We start from the raw sequence: 7,800 nt of genomic DNA, 5'->3' as shown, positions 1-7,800 counted from the left end.
CTATTTTTTTTAGTCCTCAAATTTACACCATTTTTAGAAATATTTCTTAAAAGTTTGAAATAAGAAAAGAGAATAGTTATTAAACAAGTTTATTTCTCAAAAAAAATGAAAAATGAGAACATTATCAAATAGGCCAATAACTTTTTTTTCCCTTTTTATAGGATAGTATGAAGTCTATCAGTAATGAAATTGGAAAAATGACATAGATGACCAAAATAAAGGGCATAAATTGAAATATTTGTGTATTGATAATATCAATTATTATTGATATTAGTGATAGAATTTAGATAGATATCAGTCATATTCATATATTAGTAATATTGAATATAGGTGGATATCAGTGGTAGAAGTCTATTAGTGATAAAAGTCTATTATTGATAATCATGATAAAAAATTTTCAATAATAACCATTGATAGCTTTGAGTGTTAATATTTTAAATTTGATCATCACTAATAAAAGTCTATCAGTGGTAGCCACTAATGATGATTTTTTTTTTTTTTTTTTTACCGTTAATAGCTACCTATAGAAGTCCATCATTGATAGCCAACTTAGTGAATTTAATAATAAATTTGAATCTCGAACTAAAGTGCAAGTGGAATGTCTAGAAGTTATCACTAATAGTATGTTATAAGTGAATGAAGCTATTCACGATAGCATGTATTTGATGGTAAAAAGAAATGACAGAAGTTATCTCTGATAGCATGTTATCAATGATAACTATCACCAATAACTACGATATAAGTGATATCAGTGGTATTGATGATAGAACTTACACGATATCCATATATCAATGATATCAATGATATAAAATTCACTTTCATTTGATGAAAGTCTATAATTAATAGCCACTACTAAAAGCTATCGGTGATAGCCACTGATAGAAACTATCAATGATAGCCACAACTATAAGTGATATCCGTATATCAGTAATATGATTTAGGTATATATCAATTAAATGAATGATATTAATGATATAGGTGATATGACTTAAGTAAATATCAGAGATAGTCACTTATAGACCTCTCATTGATAGACTTCTATCACTTATAGCTTTAATATTAATTTTTGAAAGATGATAGTCTCATTTCAAAAGTTGATAACTACTTATAAAACTCTATCACTGATATCTATTGATAACCTTAGATATTAATATTTCAAGTTTGATTTCAATTGATCAAAGTGTATCAATGATAGCCATTGATAACTAATAACAAATTGAAATGTGATATTTCAAGTGTTACTATTTCAATGTTGTATTATTATTTATCAAATTGAAAGCTATCATAGATAGTAGCTATCATTTATAGCAACTAATAACAACTATCAGTGGCTATCACTTATAAATGCTATCAGTGATAGTTTTCAATTTGAGAAAATCGGTGAAAGAAGTGCAAAATGGTGGGTTGTGTGTGGGCTTTTTAGTTATTTACCTATATAGCTATCACTGATAGCTTTTATAGGGATATTTGGCGCTAATTTTGTGTCATATCCCTAATATTTTTATTTTTGTTTTACACGTTTAATTGTTTTGGGTGTGATTGTTATTTGTACAACCAGATTAATTAAGGTATCATTTGGAAATTTAGCAAAAGCACATTTTTTTCCTTAGCCAAAGGTCTCTTGTGCACGGGACGATTACTTTAAAAAAAAAAAAAAATCCTAAAATGCCTCACTATATTTAATTTTATATAATTAAATATTGATATTCAAAGATCTGGAGTTTTTTAATCTAGAAAATAAGATCTCACCTCTTTTTCAAAATCTCATATCTTGCTCTTTTTTGCACATAGCCCTCCCTTCCAATTGTCTCCCTCATTTGGAAGTAGACATGTCCATGGGGCGGGACGAGGTCAGGTATGACATTTTCCATTCTCGTGAAATTCCTCACGGGGATCGGGGAGAGGATTTTCCATGGAAAATTCACGGAGATTGGTTCTCCGTGGGAAATTTTTCCTCGTTCCTTTTTTTTTGGTAAAAAGTCAATTAATTTAAATCAATGTGAGCAAATTTTAATTAAATAATTAACTTTATCACTAAATTGTTTATTATTGTTAGTTTTATATGATAATTTGAATTTAAAGATAAATTACTCAAATTTTGGCCTAAAAAAACTAATTAATTTTTTTAGTAATAAGAAATAAATATAAATCAAATTATTCACATATATAACGTAAATTTAAACATTCAATTTAAACATATTCATGATATTTCCCAATAAATAATCAAATTCGAAATTTAAATGTAATATTTATATAATAATAATAACATAATACTAGATAACTATACCAAATAAATAATCAAATTTGAAATTTAAATATAATATTTATATAAATTTTTAAACTCACGGGATTTTTTTCCCTACTCCCTCCCCATTTTCCGCCTAATCGGGAAATCCTCGCCCCAATCGGGGCAGAAACTCGGCCCGTCTCCGTGAAAAAATTGGACTATCTCTATTTGGGGATTTTTTTTTGAAATAATGTTTTTTTTAATAAATAATGACAAAAATAAGGTTGGGGGAAAGTATTTACAAAAAATAGGTATTTTGGGAAAGTATTGACAAAACTATTGTAGTGGAATCGTATACCTGGTACACGATTACCATGTGGCATACTTGTGTACCCAGTATACGAGTACCATTTAATCCAGTCAGCTGACCACATAAGCTGACTGGTTGATCGGTCAAGCGAACTCGTGTACCTGGTACACGATTCGCTTATAATTTTTTTTCTTTTTTTTTTTTAAAGTTAATTGTTAAACTTAATTATATAACTTAATTCCTTTATTATTGCTTATAATTTTTTTTAATTGTTAAACTTAATTCTTTCATTATTAAACTTAATTATATATTTAATCTACAATGAAAACATTTTGCACTAAATTAAAAAAAAAAATACCATGATATTAAAGAATATTTACAATTAGTTCTTTAATTTACAATTTGAAAATGATACAATGTGGGATTTAAAAACGACCCCCTGGCTCTTACTCCTCATGAGGGTTGTCTTCGTATCCCTCTAAATTAGGTTCACCCCGTTGTCGCTGTCGTCTACGACGAATACGTTTTCGATCGATGTCAGTAACATTGAGTCGTCTTGTTTGTTGAATAATACCTTCTACGTTGACCAATGTTTGCTGACACATTGAACCCAATTCTGGTAAATTGTTTTGCACTGAATATTATTGAACATCGCCAATAAAATTATTTTGTACAAAAAAAAAATTAAATAATATTCATATTATATATATGGAAAATGTCTGATTTTAAATCTCTTACCATGTAGTAATAGTAAGCACTGTCAGGTGAGATAAATTGCCTCGTGATCGAATTGTACCAGGAAAAGTAGTCGTCTAATATAGTTGGCCCATTTGTTAATTCTCCCTGTGCACAACGATCACGTCGTCCATGCCAATAGGATAAATATTCCGCATAGATTTGACGCCAGTCTTGGTCGTGCTTACCTCTTAAATCGATCTGGTGTAGTGCTGGGAGTGTATAGGACAACGAATGTATCGTTTGTCGCATACCGATTTGTCTCAGCACACGATATGGATGATGCCACTCTACTATATGGAAGCATATAAGCTGTCTCTTATACACATCTAGATGTGTATAAGAGACAGGTATAGGACAATGAATGTATCGTTTGTCGCATACCGATTTGTCTCAGCACACGATCTGGATGATGCCACTCTACTATATGGAAGCATATAAGAGGGCTAACAGTCAACCAGATGTCTTCACCATCACGACAATAATCAGGTAAGGATGACCAAATCTGTGTGTATGACGTCCAAATAACCCTGTCTCTTATACACATCTAGATGTGTATAAGAGACAGGTTAACGGTCAACCAGATGTCTTCACCATCATGACAATAATCAGGTAAGGATGACCAAATCTGTGTGTATGACGTCCAAATAACTTGACAAAAAAAAATAATAATGAGTATACATATAAAATGTTTTAAATATTCATTTATATACATATTTACTACCTGATTGTGCGTCAACATCTCGAATATTTTTCTGTACACGAGCAACATATTTGCTGACTGTTCAGAGGCAGCTAATACACCACTCCATCTAAAATTATAAAAAATACAATTAATTTATATTCTTACATAAAATGATAATGAAATAAATAGATGATCTGGGACCTGTAGTTGGACTTATGGTGCTATAATTGGAAATCGATTATAAGCCCATACTTGTAATAGTATCAGTGGCCCCGCTATTTCCAACGCTTGTGCATTGGAAGTCCGACAAAGTTCTCTGTACAACATGCAAGACATGCACCACCCTATGAGTACGTACCAGCGTGCTCGAAATCAGATAATAATGGGAGGAACATAAGATGCACTAGAGTATTTGACTTGTCGGCAAATAAAAATCCTCCAATAAGCAGGATGTATGCTCGTGTGTACCTACGTACGCTGATCTTGTCGGCATCGGGAGGTAATTCAGGAAACTGGGAAGCCAACTAAGGGATACTAAATCTTGATCCATTCAGATCTTCTGGAATGCCTAAAAGCTTTTCACAAACGTTCTTCTAGTCATACTGTAGTGAGCCTGTCAATGGTTGTCTGTCCACTCATAACCCAAATTGTATGGCAACATCCTGCAGCGTAATCGTACATTCCCCATAGGGCAGGTGAAATGTGTGGGTCTCTGGTCTCCAGCGCTAAACTAGAGCAGTAATCAGGTGCCAATCAAGCTGGATGAAACCAATCTGTGCAACCCCAAGAAAACCTGCCTCCTGAACATATGGAATAATGCGGTGATCGAAATGGATAGTATGTTGTGCAGCCGCCTCCCTCCTCCGACAACTCAACACTATAGTGGAAGAACTATCCCATACTGTCTGTGAACGATGCGTGTTTTGTTGGTACAATTGTACAGGATTAGAAGGACCAGGCTCCATTACCTAAAAAGTTCAAATTATATTACATAATAGAATCCATGACATAAAAGATACATAAAAAGTACATAAAAAAATACAATTACATAAATTCGTTATAAATACATAAAGAATATAAATACATGAAAGATACAAGTAAAAAAAAAAATACACCTAATGACTCGAAGACGATGAAGCACCCAGTGTATGGTGTGGACAAGTGCGTCTGTTATGTCCTTCTCTTTTACAAATTGTACATCGTACTTTTTGGCTTGCTTCTCTCCAATCCATTTCATTATGAATGCACGTACTTTTTGGCCGACCTTGTTCTCTGAGTAAGTCTGCATTTGGACGAACTTCTGTAAATGATAATTCTGGTCAATAATCTGGGTGTTAAATTGGATGGAAGCGGCATTTATAACAACGCTTGAAATTGGACAATTTGTAGCATTCATATGCATGTAATTACAAACTGCAATTACATGAGAGCATGGAATCATAAATGATTGCCACTTATTGCAAGAACATGTCCCTTCTTTCAAGTTTAAAACTTGGGTGTGTTGTCCTTTGTAGGGAGAAATCATACTTATGCCAGTTTGTACTTCGAAAGTTTGACTTTCCCTATCAATGGATGTCACCATATGTGCCGATGCTCGTTTTTCCCACCTCTTCAGTTTCTTTGGGGCATATTCTGTATATATGTCCTCATGATCGAGTGCTTCACCGATTTCTTGTCTCTGGTGTTCAAAATACAATATTGTGCGATAGAATGTTAGCCTAATCAAATAAGTAATTGGTAACATTCTAGTACCTTTGAAAACGTCGTTCATGCATTCAGCTGCATTACTGGTCATCCACCCATAACGGTACCCACCGTCATGTGACTGTGTCCATTTTTTCAAGTCAATGTCTGAAAAAAATTCAAGACATTCAGGGTGCAATTGTTTCAATTCTTTCATGCACCGAATGAACTTACGCCTTTGGTGTTGATTTCCGGCCTTAAACACCAAATTTTTTAGTTGATTCGATTTGTATTTTGTATTGAAATTACTGGCAATATGGTGAAGACAATATCGGTGGTACGCGCTGGGTTCATTCCAACCAATTTCTTCATTATTAATTGCATCAAGAATGCCCTTATGTCTGTCAGAAATTAAGCAAATATCCTCTATTTGGGTAACATATTCACACAATGCCCATAAAAACCATGACCAATGGGACGAATTCTCACATTCTACGATAGCAAAAGAAGGAGAAATATATGTCCGTTTGCATCAATAGATAAGGCTGTCAATAATTTCCCCTTCCGTAGAGATGAGTTTCATCAATCTGGATTAATGGCCTACAATGGTTGAACCCTTCCCTTGCAGGACCAAAAGACCAAAAAACTCGTCCAAAAATAGTCGTACCTGGCACATCAAAGGGAAGGAAAAATCAATCTGTTCGTGTTCCTGGATTGTAATGATCAATAGCACTCAGCCAATACGGAAGCTCCGAATATGATTTATCCCAATCGCCAAACACAACAATTAGATTTTTCTCTTGGTTTGCCACACCCGTCTATAATTGACATTATAGCCATATTGTTTTTTAATGGCTTCTTGAAGTAGGGCCACAGGTACTCCAAGATCAGCTCTAATCAAATTTTGAATTTCGATACTCATGAAATTTAAATCCAACTGTGAATGATCCTATGTCAATTTTGAAAACAAACATGAGTGTTCTCAAGTTTTGTGATTTTGAACATCCCATGAGTTTTGTGCCTACATGCCCGTAGCCTCCAAGCACAACCATCACTCCATGATTTATATTTAACATACAAAGCTGTAAATCTTCTTTGGTATTAAACAACATTCCTTTTTGTATTAAACTACCGTTATCTACTCCTACATTCATTTCTTCCAAAGTAGACCCTAGTTCACACGTTGAATTTGTCATTTCCCAATCTATTTGGGTGAACATTTCCGACGGTACCAACTCAAGATCATGTCCACCACTTCTAAATTTAACATATAAGATCTAAATAATATATATTTAAATCAGACAAAATCTAAGACTTATAAATTATATATTTAAATCAACCCAAACAAATAAACAAATATAAGATCTAAGATTTAAAATCTACAAACATATACATATAAGATCAGCCCAACAAATAGATATAAGATTTCTAAGTTTAAATCAATCCAAACAAATAAAAAAAAAATGTAAGATCAACCCAAAAACATACATAAACTAAATCAGTCCAAAAACATACATAAACTAAATCAATCCAAAAACATACATAAACTAAATCAGTCCAAAAACATACATAAACTATACATAAACTAAGTTTAAAATAAACTCAGCCCAAAAATATGCAAAAACATACATATAAATACAGATCAGCCCAACTAGAGAAAGAAATATACCACAAAAACGAGCAAAAATCGGCAGCCAAAAAGGTATGAAAATCAAGCAACATGACCGCTACAATAGAGGATTCGGTGAGGAAAATCAATGAGATTTTGGAAAGTAGAAAGCAAAATAGAAGAAGAAATCGAAAGCAAAAATCGGCGAGAGGAAGAAATCGTTGGTCTCAGTGAGGAAGAAGAAGTGGCGGTCTTGGTAAGGAAGAAGAAGGGGTGTTTCGGTGAGGAAGAAGAAGGGGCGGGCGGGGCTTTTAATGCGAGGAAGTCGTGTACCGGTACACGATTCCCTCAGTCAAACCTGCATAACTGCCACGCGTGCCAGGTGTAACGGTCATGCTTGTCCAGGGCCTGTTGCCCATGGCCGCATGCCCAATCCAACCCCTTTCTAGCTTACTTTCACATCCTGTATTGTATTAGTGTAGTTAGCTTGCTTTCTTTACATTTTCATTGTAAGTGACCACTCGCCCTTTTGCATATGCAAGGGCGCCAGT

This window comes from Benincasa hispida, chromosome 6 (assembly GCF_009727055.1).
Source record: "Benincasa hispida cultivar B227 chromosome 6, ASM972705v1, whole genome shotgun sequence".
In the NCBI taxonomy this organism is placed as follows: domain Eukaryota; kingdom Viridiplantae; phylum Streptophyta; class Magnoliopsida; order Cucurbitales; family Cucurbitaceae; genus Benincasa; species Benincasa hispida.
The sequence above is the reverse complement of the archived record's forward strand: the minus strand, read 5'-3'. Positions refer to the sequence as shown.